Source organism: Patella vulgata, chromosome 5 (genome assembly GCF_932274485.2).
Source record: "Patella vulgata chromosome 5, xgPatVulg1.2, whole genome shotgun sequence".
In the NCBI taxonomy this organism is placed as follows: Eukaryota; Metazoa; Mollusca; class Gastropoda; family Patellidae; genus Patella; species Patella vulgata.
The window spans coordinates 5,445,094-5,465,158 of record NC_065883.2 but is presented as its reverse complement, the minus strand read 5'-3'; the positions used below and the strand labels follow the sequence as shown (position 1 = coordinate 5,465,158).

At 37.8% G+C, this 20,065-nt stretch overlaps 1 protein-coding gene across 1 annotated transcript in view; it reads left to right on the top strand.

Moving 5' to 3' along the window:
* The window catches only part of LOC126821634 (leukocyte tyrosine kinase receptor), a 165,002-nt gene that overhangs the window by 80,227 nt on the left and 64,710 nt on the right, over positions 1 to 20,065 (top strand). Inside the window, exons 4-5 of the mRNA XM_056100891.1 lie at positions 7,696 to 7,951; positions 12,853 to 12,986. The gene's annotated coding sequence lies outside the window, so the exon portion shown is untranslated. The remainder of the gene's footprint in view (positions 1 to 7,695; positions 7,952 to 12,852; positions 12,987 to 20,065) is intronic.

Here is a 20,065-nt window from a genome sequence, read left to right as displayed (position 1 = left end):
CTAAATCGCTTATATTTCGGACCTAGAAATTGACACAAATGGGTCGAAACGCATATAATAATGTAATGTGAATGTATATAAACTGATTTACATTCAACCGTTTCTGTTTTTACTGTAATTTCTAATCAGTTATGTTCGGCGAAATACGCCAGAAGTCTCAATTGAATGGCAATCTTTAGCGTCTGGTTATTTCAGTCTACACCAATAATATTTATTGTGCATGCTCTCCAGATAAGAATATAGCATCACCATTTGACATAACTTGTGGAATATGTCTTCCCTGTAAGATAACAAGACCAATGTTGATTTGAATTAACAAATAATTCGTGTTTTCAATGTCGAAGATTTTGATGATATTGAGTTAGAGACTTTGCTACTTTAAAGTTACAATTTCATATTTTCTAAGAAAGTCAAAACATAATTATTTCTATGTATTTTGCTCAATAGGTTGTCAACTCACTATTATACGATCATAGGTTATCTTTCTCACACTTAAAAATCTTTACACTGGAAATAATAACACAATTACCTCCCAATTACCTCCCTTGTTTTCCTATTCCACACCATAGAATAGCTATCTGCAAACGTTTGAATTTGAAGTTGAAAATGATATTTTTGCCAATTTCTCAACTGACAATAGTGAATTATAGGATTAATAGGATTATTCTTTAACAAGCTAGGGCTGTTTATAGATACCATCTATTTTAGGGCTTTATCTTAATACATTTTAAAAATATAACTTAAAAATATGAAATTGTAACTTTAAATTAATCAGATTTAATTTACATTGGTCATTTCAAGTTTCCACTCTTCATTTCACACTACCATATTTGCATGGACGGATCCAGGAATTACTGCAGGAGGGGGTTTGCCAGGTTCCTGTTAAGGAAATTTGACAGTTGACAATGCACGATGCCATCATCGTCTCCAAATTAAGTAGGCGTACATACACACTGAGCTTTTTAAAGAGAGAAATCCAACACCCCGTTTGACGTCAAGTTTTATTATGAATTAATACAATGTCATTGTGATTCAGTTTCATTGATGCAAAGCATTAATTGTGATATCACGCATGTCTATATCATTATTTCACACTTTGAATGACCATCCCATCCCACCAACTGATGATGAAGGTTAAAACACATGACCGACCGTGAAAATTTTCTCATAAAAAGTATTGTTGTACAATTTTTTTTTATGTAGCTGATTGGGGTTTGGGGTGGGGGGTGGCCGTGGGCAGTGGGGGGGGGGGAGTGGGGGGGGCAGTGGGCGGTGAACGGGGATCTCTGCCCTGATTGATATGTCTTATATAAAAGAGTAATAATTATTTTGTTATTGTACAAGATTATTCACAATAAAGCTTTTATTAATACCCAGATGAGCTTGTATTATAACGAGATATGACTTAATTTTTTTTTCTCTTGTTTATTCCATGTATAGGATATTTAATTAACCTAAATATGCTTTAAGGTTATAGAGTCCATTGTTTATAAGGAGAGAATTTAATATTATGAAACCTTGACATGGATCTGCTGTTGAGAATTAATTAACCGGTTAAATAGATCTGACTATTTATTTCAGAGAGAGAATTAGTTATCATGAGAGATCACTCAACACGACATTCACAATGGTGAAACAAAACTCTTTTCTAGACCAGCCCTGTTGTTTAGGTTATATTTGTGTGTTTTCACTGGCAGTAAGATTTCCTGTTGGGGGGTAAGGGGCAGAGAGAGAGAGAGAGAGAGAGAGAGTGAGTGAGTGAGAGAGAGAGAGGGGGGGTTATACTTGCTTGTTTTCACTTGTAGTAATATTTCCTGAGCGGTGGGGGTGAGAGAGGACCCTTTCGGAACAAACTTATGGTTAAATTTTATTTCAATAATGTGCATCCATGTAGCAGTGGGAGGACCAGTTGAGCACCCCCTCCTCTCCACCCACCAACCTACCCATATTGGTGGTGTCCAATTTACAAGTGTTTAATTTCTCGATCACTGTTAAAAAATAAACAGTGATCGAGAAATTAAACACTTGTAAATTGAACACTCATTATCAAAATTAATCAGTCAACTTTAAACTGGACACAAGTACAAATTAGTTGATTTTAAATGATTTTTACAAATTTTTAAACAAAGATTTGATATTAAAGGAATGTGAAATAACTAAGTGATAAATACCCAAGATTAAATGATATCCAAGGTTACAGTGTAGATCATAATATAATCATTATCAAAACATAACTGTTAATCATGGTTATATGAGTAGTATTAATGAGAATATATGAAGTAAAGAGAATCTATATTTATCAATGTTTAAAGATACATTATGTAAGATATAAATAAAGAGCTGACTGTTCTTGCTATAATGTCCAGCCAGCCATTGTCCTGCCAGCCACTGTCCTACCAGCCATTGTCCTGCATTGTGCTGCCAGCCATTGTCCTGCATTGTCCTGCCAGCCATTGTCCTGCCAGCCATTGTCCTACCAGCCATTGTCCTGCATTGTGCTGCCAGCCATTGTCCTGCCAGCCATTATCCTACCAGCCATTGTCCTACCAGCCATTGTCCTGCATTGTGCTGCCAGCCATTGTCCTGCATTGTCCTGCCAGCCATTGTGCTGCCAGCCATTGTCCTACCAGCCATTGTCCTGCATTGTGCTGCCAGCCATTGTCCTGCATTGTCCTGCCAGCCAATGTCCTGTTGTCCTGCCAGCTATTTTCCTGCCTGCAAAATTGTCCGGCCAGCCATTGTCCTATTGTCCTGCCAGGCAGTTGTAAACTATAGCAAATCAGGTAGAACTTAATTTATAAGCTGTATAGTATTTACACCTGTTGTTAATTGAAGGCCTTGTGGGTTTTCTCCGGGTCCTCCGGTTTCCTCCCACTGCTAAAGACCCCTAAGCGCTAGAAAATTATTGAAATAAAATGAAACCATATGTTAGACCTAGTTTCAGACAAAGGACTTTCTCTGTGTTATTAAAGTATATATATATACAGGTAGAATTTCATCCAACATGTGTTAACTATGTGGACTAAGGTTTTATTTGTCCCAAGATTTAATTAAAGTAGTAATATTGTTATTGATTTATAAAAAAACAACCTGTCCAGTATTAGTAGTAATATTGGGAATAATTTATTTCAATCAAATAGAGAGAGAGAGAGGGGGGGAGAGAGAGAGGGGGAGGGGGGAGGGGGAGAGAGAGAGAGAGAAGAAAAGAGAGGAGAGAGAGAGAGAAGAGAGGAGAGAGAGAGGGAGGGAGAGAGAGAGAAGAGGAGAGAGAGGAGGAGGAGAGAGAGAGTAGAGAGAGGGTAGAGAGAGAGAGAGAGAGAGAGAGAGAGAGAGAGAGAAAGAGAAGAGAGAGAGAGAGGAAAGAGAGAGAGGGAGGAGAGAGAGAGGAAAGAGAGAGAGGGAGGGAGAGAGAGAGAGAGAGAGAGAGAAGAAAAGAGAGGAGAGAGAGAGAGAAGAGAGGAGAGAGAGAGAGAAGAGAGGAGAGAGAGAGGGAGGGAGAGAGAGAGGAGGAGGAGAGAGAGAGAGGAGGAGAGGGAGGGAGAGAGAGAGAGAGAGAGAGAGAAGAAAAGAGAGGAGAGAGAGAGAGAAGAGAGGAGAGAGAGAGGGAGGGAGAGAGAGAGGAGGAGGAGAGAGAGAGAGGAGGAGAGGGAGGGAGGGGGGAGAGAGGAGAGAGAGAGAGAGTGTTAAACCCCATCTCTCTCTCTCTTTATTGGAGTTATCAATGCCAAAGTTTGTATTTTTCACAATTTGAAATATTATCTAATTACATGAGTGGGCTAGGTCTCATCTCATGGTTGGGTAACTACTGTGCTAGATGTATTTCACTGTTCAACCACTTGGTATGGTTTGATATCAAAAAAGACCAGTAGGAGATTTTATTTATCACCCAATCCTTTCTTACATGCACAAATTTGTGTAAATCGATATCTCCTAAGTGATATATCACACAAGCGATATCTACTGTAGCATGTATATATTATTGGGTGATATAAGGGAAATTTTCAAAGACTGCTTTCTCAGATTTCAAATTCTTTTACCTGCATGCCAATAGGATCACAACCATCCATCGGAACGATTTGACTTTAACATAAAAATGAATAAGGTTAAGTTTAACGATTTTTTGGTGGGTTCTCAATATGGTTATTTCAGAAGAAATGTTTTTAATCCCATCCGAATGACTAGATTTCACCCTTTGAATAAATACGGTTAAATTCAAATGGGTAGGTTCCCATTATGTTGCTTATTTCAATTTGTTCAATTTTTTTCCTCTCATCCAAAAGACTAGACTACGGTTAAATTTAATTGGGTAGGTTCCCAATAGGTTGTCTATTTCAAATTGTTTAAATGAAGTTTTTCATCCCATCTGAATGACTTTAACTTTAGAATAATTGTCCAGATTTTCCGGCGTGGTTCTCCCTTGTCAGTGATGCAGGACGGAGGGGCTGACAAGGAAAGCTGTCTAGTCGTTCGGATGGGACGAAAAACCGAGGTCCCGTGTACACATTGGCGTGCACGTAAAAGATCCCTTGGCAGTTGGAATTCGATATAAGAGTAGGCCGTAGTGCCGCTGTCCGGGCAAAATTTCCCTCATAGCACACTGTATGGCGTATGCCCGTCTTCATTAGCCCAGGTTAGGAGCAGAACAGTAGGACGATAAACTCCATTTCATTTCATTTAGAATAATTGCAGATAAATTTAAATGGGTAGATTCTCAGTAATTTGCTTATTTCCATATATTGTGAAGTTTATTGAACGCGACCGTGCATGAAATTAATTTTATGTATGTATGATTATTTATGATTGTAGATGTAATAAATTATATTTGAAATGGTGATTATATCATTAACATGTTTATGACGATTACTCGATACATATCAGCATTGATACACTGCACAAAGCTCTACCCATTTGTACTCTTAGAGAAATTAAAATTTATCCCGCATGAAATGAAATGAAATGGGGTTTAACGTCCTACTGTTCTGCTCTTATGCTGGGCTAATGAAGATGGGGATACGCCATACAGTGTGCTATGAGGGAAATTTTGCCCAGGCAGCGGCACAATCGCCTACTCTTATATCGAATTCCAACTGCCAAGGGATCTTTTTCGTGCATTCCAATGTATACACGGGACCTTGGTTTTTCGTCTCATTCGAAGGACTAGACAGCTGTCCTTGTCAGGCCCTCCGTCCTGCGTCACTGACAAGGGAAAAACCACACTGGAAAATCTGGATGAACTTTCAAGGCCAATGCAGGGATCGAACACCCGACCTCCAGGCTAGTGAGCCAGCGTCTTATCCACTTAGCCACCGTGATCCAGCATTAACGTACATATAAAAGAACCCTTGACAATTAGGATTAAATTGCCGTCTGCGAATAATCATAAGGGTGGTTGTACGTGACAAGGGGTAGGGTTGCCTGTCTAACCTTGTGGGTTTTCTCAGGGTCCTCCGGTTTCCTCCCACTGCTAAAGACCCCTATGTGCGAGCAAATTATTGAAATAAAATTGAACCATATGTTAGTCCGGAGGAAATGACCTAGTTTGTGTCGAGTCAACATTAAACTCTCTCTCTCTCTCTCTCTCTCTTTCTCTCTCTTTCTTTCTCTCTCTCTCTCTCTCATCATTAGATCTTAAAACCCCAATTCATGTCATTTCAATTTCTTTCATTTTAAAGTTCTACTTAATCAATTGTGGTGCTCAATAGAAAATAGATAGATGCTTGCGGTTCTCAATTTTATTGTACAAAAAAATATCTACCCACATTGTACATCTACAGCTCACTTAATTATATTGCCGCAGAACAGAATTAAAATATTTTTATTGGTATTTTATATTGAAATCTAATTCAATCCTGTTATCATCAGTAGGATTCTCAATAAAATTTATTGAGATTAGAATTGGAAAATCGGTATTTATTAGATGAACTCATTGAAATAAAATCATGAAATCTCTACTAGAAAAGATAAGGGAATGAATTATGTACTATTAGATAATTATATAAGGGTAGGAATTGTGTAATAAAAAGTAAGATCATGGATTAATTCAGTGGAAAATTTCTTGTTTAAAGGTCATCGAAAAAGCTTCATAAATTTTTAAACAGTGCAAGTAATGATGTCAACATATCCTTTTCATAAGTATAACACGAACCCGAATGTCAATATTACCTGCAACAGGTAAATTTCAACGTTCACTGCCTTTCGAAGAAAATGGGTGTGTCCATCCGTCACACTTTACACAATAATTCTAATTGAGCTAGAATTTCAATTTCAAACTTGAATAAGCAGAGATGCGCAATTTGATTAGTTAATGCTATGGGACACAATGACTTTAGTTCTAATTAAGTGAGAGTGATGATGAGCAATTTGATTGATCGAGACTGTCAAGCTCGACAAGTTTGGTTTAATTGAGCGTATATGATAACATCCACACCTTTACCTTTACATCAATACCTGGTCTATTAATATACACCTGTTCTTCTCTCAATCTGTTTAAAACACAGATCTATGTTTTGTGGGAGGTCGCTTCAGGGGTCATATGAGCGGCTTTTGACCCTATGAGAGTCAGTGGTCCTCCTGTTTCCTGCCATTGCTAAAGACCCCTACGCACATGTGAATTATTGAAATAAAATTGAACCAAATGTTAGTCCTGAAATGACCTAGTTTGTGTCAAGTGGACATTAAACTCTCTCTCTCTCTCTCTCTCTCTCTCTCTCTCTCTCTCTCTCAGATGTAATAATAAGAAATATGTCTATGAAATTCAATATAATTACTAGGATTTCAATAAGATCAGATTCTCAAGTTAATTGAGTTGAGATCTGAAAAGACGACAAAAAAAACTTATATAATATACCAGCTAACCTGTACATTTTTGTGGTTTTTTACAAAGTTATTAACTCGAGCTTTGGAAGTGAGCCAAGGTATTTTGTCTAATTTTCATCCAGATGGTAAACTACCTTGATTATAATTGTGGTTAGTTAACAACAGATCGTGCTGAGTGACACAGTTCTTACAGCGGTATTCTGTCATAGTTCACGAAGCCAATTACCCTACACAGTCTTGGCGTGCCAAGAAGAAGGCAGTGACTCCATGAAACCATTTCGGAGCGAAATTAGAAACAAGTTTTGTGAAATTATCGCTGTTAACTGTGATGTAGAAGCTACCATACATAGCCCAGCTTAACCAGAGCGGGGCCTTGGGCCTGACTAGAATCGCGTAACACAAGGTTGGACAGGTTATCCTACTCCTTGTCATGTACAACCAGGGAATCGAAACCACACCATTTGACTCAATGACAGACCTTATGATGCAACGTGCATGCATTAACCATTCGGCCAACCCCTAGATTTAAAGTCCCTCAAATGGGGGGTTGGATGGTCGAATTGTTAGCACGTGCGAGCTGTATCATAAGACCTGTCATTGAGTCAACTGGCGAGGTTTCGAATCCCCGGTTGTACGTGACAAGGAGTAGTGTCGCCTGTTCAACTTCGGGGGTTTTCTCCGAGTCCACCGGTTTCCTCCCACTGCTAAACGAATTATTGAAATAAAATTAAACCATATGTTAGTCCCGAAATGACCTAGTTTGTGTCGAGTGGACGTTAAACCTCATTTCTCTCTCTCTATCTCTCTTAAAGTCCCTCAAACGAACTTCCAAGACTTAAATCATAATTTGAAGCTAATATTGTAATGTTTATATTTCAGGTCACTACATACTGGCAGTTGGAGAGACTGGTGAAGAACTACACCAGACTACCAGAACATTGTTCAGTCCCTGTTATCCAGCAGAAGAACAGGTGTGTTCAATCCATTTTAAAGCAGTAGTTAGTGGATCGAAGAAAAATGAGAAGCTATTGGTTTACGTCAATAACCACTGTGGTACTGATAGCGCTGAGTTACCTAAACGACCATTAATAGGACCAATAAACCCACCTGGACCACTGACTCATACAAACGGCAGGTAAAAAACATATCGTTAAAGATACATTATGTAAGATTTAAATCAAAAGCTGGCCATTGAATATATTGAAAATTTCAGTAAAGTTACTCAATTCTGAGTCAAGTCGGTGCAGAACTGTAGGACGTTAACCCCCATTTCATTTCTCTCGACCATTAAATCACACCTGTCCAACCTTGTGGATTTTCTCTGGGTCCTCCTGTTTCCTCCCACTGCTAAAGACCCCTACGCACAATGAATTATTGAAATATCGTCACGTTTTTGGCGAACCGTCAAATCTGATATATTTAAGTATTGAGAATTATGCGTTTGAAATTTGTTGTTATTTCTGTAGCCATCAAATAATAAAATTTATGTAAATGGCATTCGGTGTTCTGATGTATATGTATGAAATATTAAATCACAAATTTCAAACACATAATTCTCAATACTTAAATATATCAGATTCGTCGGTTCGACAGAAACGCGACAATATATTGAAGCATATGTTGGTCCCGAAATGATGTAGTTTGTGTTGAGTGGACATTAAACCCCATTTATCACTCTCTATTTATTTAGTAATTAAGGCGTGAGACATAAGCCCCTCTTTTTTCAAAGTTTTTCAAAGATTTTTCAAGTTTCTAGTCTTTTCTTAATTTTTGGCCCTGGTTTTTCTGTGATCTTCTCTTTTATATATGAATTGAGATTGAAAAATCGCAATCCATTATTTTATTACAAAGTTGATTGATTTTGATGTTGGTAAAAAGAGCATGTTAAAGTCATAAAATCGTTGGCAGTTCTCACTATAATAGTTAAAAACTAGATAATGTAAAGGCAATTTGCTGAAAATTTCATTCAAATTGATCCACTATGAACCGAGAACTAAGCGATTGAAATTTCCGCCTAGCCTCGATCATCATTGCTACAGTTAAATCATGAAGGAAAGTTATGCAGTAAATCGGCTCATAATCCACTAAAGATCGCAGGCTAGCGATGCCATCTAGAGTTGATTATGGTCTGGATAGGTTAATTAATGTCTAATTAATTATTTAGATAACATTTCCGGCCTAAAGAAAGACCTGAAATAGACAGATTTAGCTCTTGCATAATGTATGTTTAATTTTTTTATTTTTTTATTTTTTTATTTTTTTTAATTTTTATTTTTTTAACATTTAGCACTCAAAACTTTTCTGCAATTTACTACAATGTTAAGGGGATTTTTTTGTGAAGAAAAACAATTATTATTATTCAACCGGAAATGTATTAAATATATCATTAAAAACACTGATAGATACAACTCTTCTGTACTGGATAAAATGACAGGTGACAGAGGAAGTGTGTTTGACAGAGCCTATACCTGATGTCTGTGACAGGTGCCCTTTTCTCCAGGTTTGACAAACAATGATAAATATTATTTTAAAGGAGCTAAATCTCTAACTCGATGTTTTTCATAATATTCAAAATTAAAAACATGAATTAGAATTCAATATTGGTCCATTTCAATTAGGGGGGTTGGATGGCTGAATGGTTAGCACGTGCGCGCTGTATCATGCGGCCTGTCATTGAGTCAACTGGCGTGGTTTCGAATCCCCGGTTGTACGTGGCAAGGAGTAGGGTCACCTGTCCAACCTCGTGGGTTTTCTCCGGGTCCTCCGGTTTCCTCCAACTGCTAAAGACCCCTACGCGCAAGCGAATTATTGAAATAAAATTAAACCATATGTTAGTCCCAAAATGACCTAGTTTGTGTCGAGTGGACGTTAAACCCCATTTTTCTCTCTCTCCATTTCAATTAATATTGATGTTATCTTGCAGTGAAACTATGGGATCCTAATATCCAATATTTAAGACACCATTAACATTTTATAATCAATACACGAGTCGTGTATTCTATAGTATTGGATGTCATTTGTAATGAACAAAGAAAAACTTGTCCTACAAGACAAAGCAGAAGTGATTGGTAATCACAAACCCCAAAATAATAATTATTTTAATAGAAATTACAATATATATTTAAAAATTTGAATATATATCACTTTACATACATTAATATTACATTAATATTTGCTTTATGACCCACTTTTGTCTTTTTTAAAGTTTCAAAGTTTCAAAGTGTTTTTATACGCTCACATTTTCACATGGACATATTATGCCATCGTCCCTGTCTGTCCGTCCTGTCACATTTTTTTTATCAAAATTTTTAACTTTTTTTGAAGAAAATTAAAATGTATTTTTATATTGGCACATGTCGGACTGTAACTTCTTGGATTATTGCCCTTGATATAAAAAAAGTTGTGGTTCTGTTTTTAGAATGTCCTTTGATTGATATATTTACGTAAAAAAAATAACCAGGAACATTAGAAGAGTTCTTGCAGGTTTTCTAGAATAAAAGACTGGTCTTAAAATATTAATTATAATGTACTAAGATACTTGTGATTCTAAACGTAATTTCCTGCGTTCCCCTAGGGTCATTAATCACATGCAAGGAAAACGCACTTTATAAATGGATTATCAATGTTGTTGCCGCTGTCGTTGTCTGTAGCCTATAACAATAATTAGCTTGAAATATAACAACTTCTTTCCTCTTTCTTTTTTTACGTTTATTACATTTTCCATTTCTTCTCCTGAAGCACTTCCTTCATTGCGCTATTTCATATTTGATAGGAGGATTTTGCTCGTTGGGATCCGGGGGACACTGACCTGCTTTTAATATTGTTTGGGTGGTGTGTGGTTGCTGTTGTCCTCTGGCTATGAGAGAAATGAAATAAAATGAGGTTTAATGTCCTACTTTTCTGCACTGACTGGGCTAAGGAAGACGAGAGGCAAATTGTGCATGGATAGTGGCACTATGGCCTACTCTTATTTCAAATTTCAACTGTCGAAGGTTCTTTTACATGCGGGGGGTTGGATGGCCGAATGGTTAGCACGTGCGCGCTGTATCATAAAGCCTGTCATTGAGTCAACTGGCGTGGTTTCTAATCCCCAGTTGTATGTGACAAGGAGTAGGGTCGTCTGTCCAACCTCATGGGTTTTCTCCCACTGCTAAAGACCCCTACGTGCAAGCGATTTATTGACATAAAATTAAACCATATGTTAGTCCCAAAATGACCTAGTTTGTGTCGAGTGGACGTTAACCCCATTTCTACATGCATGCCAGTGTGGACAGGGATATAGAAATGGTCTGAATCCGTCTTGGTTCGGTTTCCAGAACATATCTCGGAAACACCTTGGATGTCCTTACACCTTGAATGTCCTTGGACCAGTTTACACATCAACCTATTATAGTATTTGAGTCTTTTTGGTATTTATAGATTTCTTGGGAGTTAATAAAAAAAAAAACTGAAAAAAAAACTGACTTAGTTTTTTGTATACAATTATTTTCAGAAACCATTCAAGATATCGTTATGAAACTTTCAATCTGATTAAAACACAGATCCTATTTCGATTCGTTTTTCATAGTTCAAAATTTCGTTTTACTTGTCTTTACTACACTAGGATCTGGAAGAGTTGTTATATAACCCACATTCTGGTTGATGTGAGGGATTAGCTAATGTTACGGCAAGTTTTTGGCGTGAGGTGCACGGAACTGTGGGTAACCCACTAGAAACATCAGCGCTGATTGGTTAATCAAATTTCTGACATCATAGAGTCAAAAGCCGTTCGTATGACTCCTGAAGCGACCCTCCTCTACAACTGGTCAGATCTTCAGGTAGTAGAGGCCATCAAACGTATGAAACGAAATATAGATCTGTATTTGAATCAGATTGTGAAACCTATTAACACGTGTTAGATCGTAAGGTCTGTCATATGTTCGCTTACGTTTTCGTATCCTCTAACAAGCGGTTTCGCAATCCGACGTACGATAATAACTAGATGGCGTTAATTTCCACTCCACGAACTTCTCGGTCAAGGCAAAGTTTTCAATCGATTTTTCGGCAGATGTGCAACAAATAAAGCAGAATATTTCTTGTGAGCACATTCTAAGAACGCTACACAATCAACAATATACACAAAGGCTCAAAAAATGGTGAAAAATTCAATATATGAGACAAGAAACATATTCGTTGGCATACCTACGTAAATCCAGCTCCATACGCGTAACGTTTTTCACGGGCCGAACACTCATTATGGATTGACGTCACAAGTACACACGAATCGATGACGTTTTCGTTTTCATATTCGTTTTTGTACCGGTGCGAAAGGTCCCTATTGAGTCTAGTGGCGCGGTTTCGTGCAAGCGAATTATTGAAATAAAATTGAACCATATGTCAGTCTCGAAATGACCTAGTTTGTGTCGAGTGGACATTAAACCCCATTTCTCTCTCTCTCTCTCTCTCTCTCTCAGTTAAAAAAAATTTGTGTGGATTTAGAAATGTTAATCTGTTTGGGTACATAGAGCTTGAGTATATTTAAGTGGCGTGAATAATCAGTTATTGTTCGATTAATGCAAACGACAATCGACTGCTTTATCTCCCTATCCCACCCAATAACCGGAGGAAAAAAAACGTGTTTCCTGATAAAATGGTTATTGCTTTGTTATCCAGTAGAAACACATTCTTTTCATTTTTTTTTTACATAATGATATGAATATTGGTTACAATTTTCTAATCTCGACCCTATTTTAATTAAAAAGTATATATAGAGTTCTCATTTGCATGTATATAAAAGCACTATATGATATTGTCTGGTGTCGAACAAAGAACCATTAGTGCGAAAATCAGTAGTGTCGGTTTTGATTGATCATAAAAAACAGATATTAAATTTTTATTTTTTTTGTCACATTGATCATTTTTCTTTTTCTTTGCTTTACTATTGAATTGTTCAGGGTAGAGTGAAAAGAAGAAAAGTCCATTGTTTGAGATAGTTCCCCGAACTTATTTTATTGCTGTTAAACAATAACATAATATGCTATTACTTGTCTTTTTCAGTTGGTTCGAGCAATCAATTTATTTGAATAAATCGCCTATGATGACTTCATATCAGATAATATTGGCTGCAGATGTGCCCCAGGAGGACTCGTATATAGCCATCGACAGCATATCACTGAAATCTTGCCAGAAAGGTGAGAAATAAAATGAAATGAAATGGGGTTTAACGTCCTACTGTTCTGCACTGACTGGGCTATGAGGGAAATCTTGCCCGGGTAGCGGCGCTACGTCCTACTATTATAGCGAATTCCAACTGTCAAGGGATCTTTCACGTTTACGCCAATGTGTACATGGAACCTTTGTTTTTTTGTCCCATCCGAATGACTAGACAGATAACATTATGCATAGCAGGCTAATGAAATCTGTCATAGTCCATGCAGGCTCATTGAGTAACGGTCTCTCCCATACCCGTTTGATGCTGTTGTGCGCCATGGTGACTCAGTGAGTAAGGCACTGGCTAACTAACCATGTGGAGGTTTGTTGTTTCAATCATGGCTGAGAAAGTCCCTAAGGAGTTGGGGGGTTGGATGGCTGAATGGTTAACGTGCGTGCGCTGTATCATAAAGTCTGTCATTGAATCGACTGGCATGGTTTCGAATCCCCGGTTGTACGTGACAAGCAGTAGGGTCGCCTGTCCAACCTCGTGGGTTTTCTCCGGGTCCTCCGGTTTCCTCCCACTGCTAAAGGCCCCTACGCGCAATCGAATTATTGAAATAAAATTAAACCATATGTTAGTCCCGAAATGACCTAGTTTGTGTCGAGTGGACGTTAAACCCCATTTCTCTCTCTCTCTCCCCTAAGGAGTTGGACCCAAAACTAGATCCAGTGTACACATTGGAGTGCACGTTAAACAACCCTGACAAGTGAAAGTCTGTGAAGAGTAGACAGAAACTGCTGTCTGGGCAAAATGTCCCCTCATAGCACATGGCATGTTGTATTTTCTTTAGCTCCATTGAATTGAGAGAGGGAGAGAGAGAGAGAGAGAGAGAGAGAGAGAGGTTATTTTATTTTCAGTAATTTGCTTGCATGTTGAGGTTTTTAGTAGCCAAAAGAAATCAGAGGCCTGGGACAGGTGACCCTACTTCTTGTCACTTAAAAGTGTTTGATAAAAACCACACCATTTGACCTTATGAACCAAAACACATGCATTAGGCCACTCGACCACCTACTCCCCTGTAAAGTATGAAGGTTGTGGATATAGTAGATTTGGGCTCTATATAGAATTTGTACACTTACATTCTCAAGTCTTTGATCAATGAAAATCTAATAATAAAAGAGATTTCTATATGCATATTGCATACCTTTCTTTAATTTAATAATAGAAACGATTTCTGTCTACTGCATACTTTTATTTAATTTAATTTAATAAAACTTCAGTCAACTGCAAAAGAAAGGAGTAAAAATTCTAATTTAATTTCAGATCAATATTTAATTTATTTGCAAGACATATTGGTTAATGCAATGAATCAACTTGCACTTTAAAGTATTTCTTTATAGTCGTGTTATATCTTTATGTAGGAGGCGTATCAGCTCAAGCAGTGCGTAATATTTTTTCGTCCTATATTCAGCAAAATAATGTTGAACAAGCAAACAAACATGCAACTGCAAATATCATTGTTGTCTGTCCAACCTCGTGGGTTTTCTCCGGGTCCTCCGGTTTCCTCCCACGGCTAAAGACCCCTACGTGCAAACAAATTATTGAAAAAAAATTGAACCATATGTTAGTCCTGAAATGATCTAGTTTGTGTTGAGTGGACATTAAACTCTCTCTCTCTCTCTCTCTCCCTCTCCCCCTCTCTCTCACTCTCTCTCTCTCTCTCTCTCCCTCTCCTCTCTCTCTCTCTCTCTCTCTCTCTCTCTCTCTCTCTCTCTCTCTCTCTCTCTCTCTCTATCTCCCTCCCCCCCCTCTCTCTCTCTCTCTCTCTCTCTCTCTCTCTCTCCCCTCTCTCTCTCTCTCTCTCTCTCTCTCTCTCCCCCCCCTCTCTCCCTCTCCCCCTCTCTCCCTCTCTCCCTCCTATCTATCTCTCTCTATCTTTGGCTACATTGGCTGGTAAATTTTGAAGTAGAGAGATATTCTTGAGAGCTATGGATGAGGTCTGTCATTAAGAAATCTTACAATACATTAGACAGACCTTATATTGAGATTGACACAGCTTACAGTTGACCGCATCATTTCTATATTTAATATGTCTGGTGAACATTTTAGATGCAATTATGTGATAGAATACATAACTCTTATTTATTAAAAAGATATTTACTCGGCCTCACAGGACCCCTCTGCCCGGTGTCGAGGGCAGACCCTCTCCCGAGGTCCGGGAGACCTCTCAGCCTCTACGGGTCTCTCTTGTCCCTCCTTTGTACCCTTTTCCCTGCCTGCTTGTAAACTAGGCTTTTTATATCGGTTAAGGCACGCCATAGTTAATACCATTAGTAATCAGGACAATGAAAAGTAATTATTAAGATTCACACATCTTAGCTCAAGACAAAAGGTGTCAATACGTGTTAAGCCTGAATCTTATACCATATAGACACTCCGAGTATACATGTTTGTACAATCCATTAAATCTTACATAATACTATTTCAACAACCTACACCTGATATATAGATTAAATCTTACAATTAATCTGTCACTTAATATATGTCTAAAATTGAGTTACAAATAAAATATGAATTAAGAATACAATATTGAAATTTAGATCCCAAATGATATTGTATTACAATTATTTGTCATGCGATTGCAGATTGACATGACATTATATCATCGCCATATTGTGTCAGAGCGTCTATTTAGTTTCATGTGTAGCAAATAATATCGTTCGAACATGCTTATTACACGTATCATCTGTAACGAACGCAAATTATTTGTCATGCGATTGTCTTTGTGCATATGAATCCTCTATAATGAAGGGCGGGGGAATGTAGGTGGTCGAATTTTTAACACATGCACGTTAAATCAGAAGGTCTGTCATTAAGTCAACTGGCGTGGTTTTGATTCCCAGCTTGTACGTGACAAGGATTAGGGTCACCTGTCCAACCTCGTGGGTTTCTTCCCACTGCTAAAGATCCCTTATGCGCAAGCGAATTATTGAAATAGAATTGAACCATATGTTAGTCCCGAAATGACCAAGTTTTTGTCAAGTGGGCATTAAACCCCATTTCTCTCTGTCTTTAACGAATGCATGCAAATCATATATGACGGGGGGGACACGGTGGCTCAGTCAGTAAGGGCGCTATCCCACAAAACTGAGAGTCACAGATTTTAGCCACCTCCTAATCTACTCATCCCCAAAAAACACCACATTTAAACACGAATGATTAATGTGAATCTTCTGTGGTGGCTCAGCGAGTAAGGTGCTGGCTTACTAATCAGGATCCTGTTATTGGCCCAGGCAGTACCTCAGGACTTTCCAGGGTTGCTTCCCCTTGTCAGTGGAGCTCTCCTTATCCCCATCTCTCCCCACTCCGTACTATTCCCAACCCAAAAATACCCAGATAAATCACAACACTGTGGTCAACTTTTATATTACTAGAGCAGTTTTAAGTAGCTCCTAAGTGGGTAAGACGCTGGCTCGCTAGCCTGGAGGTCGGGCGTTTGATCCCTGCATTGGTCGAGATTTTCATCCAGATTTTCCAGTGTGGTTTCCCTTGTCAGTGATGGGACGAAAAAACAAGGTCCTATGTACACATTGGCGTGAACGTAAAAGATCCCTTGACAGTTGAAATTCGATATAAGAGTAGGCCATAGTGCCGCTGTCCGGGCAAAATTTCCCTCATAGCACACTGTATGGCATATGCCTGTCTTCATTAGCCCAGTTCATTTCATTTCATTAAAAGTGTTGACACTTGATTATCACTGATCTGACTATTGTCAATTCTAAGGTTTCGCTTAATAGGCCTATTGGCATCCAAAGATTATAACAGTCCAGTCAAGACCATTCTTGCTTAAGACAATCACTTTAGGAGGTTTAAATCAAAATATTAAACTTTAAATCAATGACAGACAGGCTGATAATATTAAAGTCAGCCATATTGTCTGTATATATGAATATAGAATTAAGATATAAATTATGCATTCTTAAATAAAATTTGAAAAAGAAATTAAATTTAATATCACTATTTGGTGATAGTTATATATTAAGTGTTTTGTTGCTGTAAAGGAATATGGGATTGTATATTATACATGATTTTGTTGCTGTGAGGCAATTGCAATATGGGACTGTATATAATATATGATTTTGTTGCTGTAAGGGAATGTGGTTGTTATTGTAAGGGAATAAGGGACTGTATATTATATATGATTGTGTTGCTGTAAGGGAATAAGAGACTGTATATTATACATGATTTGTTGCTGTAAGGGAATAAGTGTGATTTGTGATATGATTTATTTGATTATCGGTAATCATATTGTCTGGGTCAAGACCAATGATTAATTAACATTGTAATAAACTCTTTAGTTTGTTAGAGAAGTCTGGTCGTATTATTCAACTGTCATTGACCGTCTTGTTGAATAGGCTATGATATTAACTAAATATTTTCTATGTCAGTCAGTCAGTTATTGTCACTAACAGAATCGTGTCTTAATATCGTTGCCATATGATGACAAGACCTCCCAGTGTATTCTTATAATCACGTTGTACCATATGGAGTCCCCGTTCTTTTCAACAAATCGAATCCAAACACCGGCTTGATTGGTTTCCTTCTTGTGCTACGCGCTTAATTTGGTCTTGAGTGTGACCTAAAATTATTGTATCTAAATATTGAGTTGACCAGATGTTAGGTAATGTCATAACATTTTAGACACTTGATTTGGTCTCGAGTGTGACCTGAAATTATCGTATCTAAATATTGCGTGAATGTCATAACATTTTAGATAAGATAAGATCTTTTTGGTGTCAGGTCACATTGTAACCCAGGTATCATTTAATCTTGTGTATCTAGCACTAATTTCTTTCACATTCGTTTAATATCGTTGAGTCAACTGGCATGGTTTCAATTCCCCAGTTGTATGTGACAAGGAGTAGGGTCGCCTGTCCAACCTTGTGTGTTAGTCCCAAAATGACATAGTTTGTGTCGAGTGGATGTTAACTCTCTCTCTCTCTCTCTCTCTCTCTCTCTCTCTACTGAGGCTATCTATTAATTTGGAAATTTGAGGCAAAAATAAAAATGGAAATTATCTTAAAGCAATTGAAATAGTTTTGTGGGATATCACGCCCATCAGAATGAAATGTATATTGCGGGGGAGGGAGGAGAAGGGGGGTGGGAAAGGGCTTTAGTAGAATATCGAGTAGTCGGAGTAGAAGACTAGGACCTTAAACCCCATTTTATTTTATTTCTATGATTATTGGATGTTTTATGAACAGAAAGCAAGCATGGAAATTTACAAAATTATTAAAATTACTAGTAAATATGCTAATTTTTGTTTTGCGTGTGGTGCGGTCCTCCTGCACTTACTATTAGAGTAGAGTTTTAACCCTCCGTACTGTAGAATGTTCTTTGGGTTTTGCTCCGGTTTGCTCACTACACTTATTATTTTAGCCTTTATTGTCCAGATTATTGCCCTTATTGTTAAAATCATGACGTCAACTGGCAGACTATCGCCATTGAGGAGACGACCACTGTCAAGATTGGTCGCATTATTTCTACTATGTCTTTTTTGTATTCCTGATTGTTTTCAAATTTGAGTGAAGTCTGTGTGCAATGTCTATTTTCTGTCTTGTCCGCAGGTTTATCTTGTAGATTTTTGTTTTGCATGTAGTGTGGTCCTCCTGCACTTAATATTAGATTGTGACCTTCATGAGGTTGGGTGATCAAGATTCCTGGTCTATACATTGTGTAATCCATGGCCTATACTAGATGGAATTAAACTGGAACGGTATGTTTCACTCAGGAAAAAATCAATTTTTCCTGAATTCTGGGGATCAGAAAAGGGTAGGGTGTTATACATGGGTTTTAACAACCCTTCTTGGCTAACCTATTTCTTTTCATGGTTCCCCCTCCCCCCCTCAAACCTTTGAAAATAAATTCTTGTAGTTATATCAGTTAAAGGGACATCACTCTGTATTTTCTCATTTGGTTTCAACTTTCAGTTGGTTCCAGCTAAACAACAAAATTCATGATTATTTTTAATTAAAATGTCTTAGGTTTCCTGCGTAGTAATTTTAAACCTATATTTGTATTTTCTTGGTAGATAAGTTATCCACAATATTGTCTTCAGGGCTTCTTCAGCACTCGTATTGACCTTTGACATTCTGATATTCTATACATTGTCTTGCCTTAAGTCTATAGACATAGTCTAAGGGATGATAAGGTCTAATTAATACAACTTGCCAGTGGTAGATATAGTAAAGATTATGTATGTTTACTGGTCTGAGCTAACTTTATACGAACAGCGCCGGCTTTAGGACATATCGGGGGGGGGGGGGGCAGGGATGGCCGAATTGTTAGCATGTATCATAAGGTCTGTCATTGAGACAACTGGTGTGGTTTTGATTCACTGGTTGTACGTGACAAGGAGTAGGATCGTCTGTCAAACCTCGTTGGTTTTCTACGGGTCCTCTGGTTTCCTCCCAATGCGAAAGACCCCAACGTGCAAGCGAGTTATTGAGATAAAATTGAACCATGTGTTAGTCCCGAAATGACCAAGTTTGTGTTGAGTGGACATAAAACCCCATTTCTCTCCTCTCTTTCTCTCTATATAGATACCCCGGTTGTATGTGACAAGGAGTAGGGTCGCCTGTCCAACCTCGTTGGTTTTCTCCGGGTCCTCTGGTTTCCTCCCACTGCTAAAGACCCCTACTCTTCACTCTCTCTCTCTCTCTCTCTCTATCTCTCTATCTCTCTCTCTTCCCTAGCTAGCACATATCAGTCTGGTGCTAGTCATAGGATATTTATATTGTATTTCAATGCTAGTTGTTATATTTTACCAGGTTATTAAACATACATTATACAAGAGCTAAATCTGCCTATTGCAGGTCATTCTTTAGGCCTGTAATGTTATATAAACTATTAATTAGACATTAATTAACTTATCCAGGCCATAATCAACTCCCGATGTCATATTATGTGTCAAATTTTTACTGGATTTGAATCCGATCTGCTGCTCCATGCTCATTGGTGATTAAATCCAAAAATGGATAATCGGAACTCGGTTTTTATTGCACCAACTTTTAATAGTAATGATGATCGAGGCTAGGTTTAAAATTCAATTGCTAA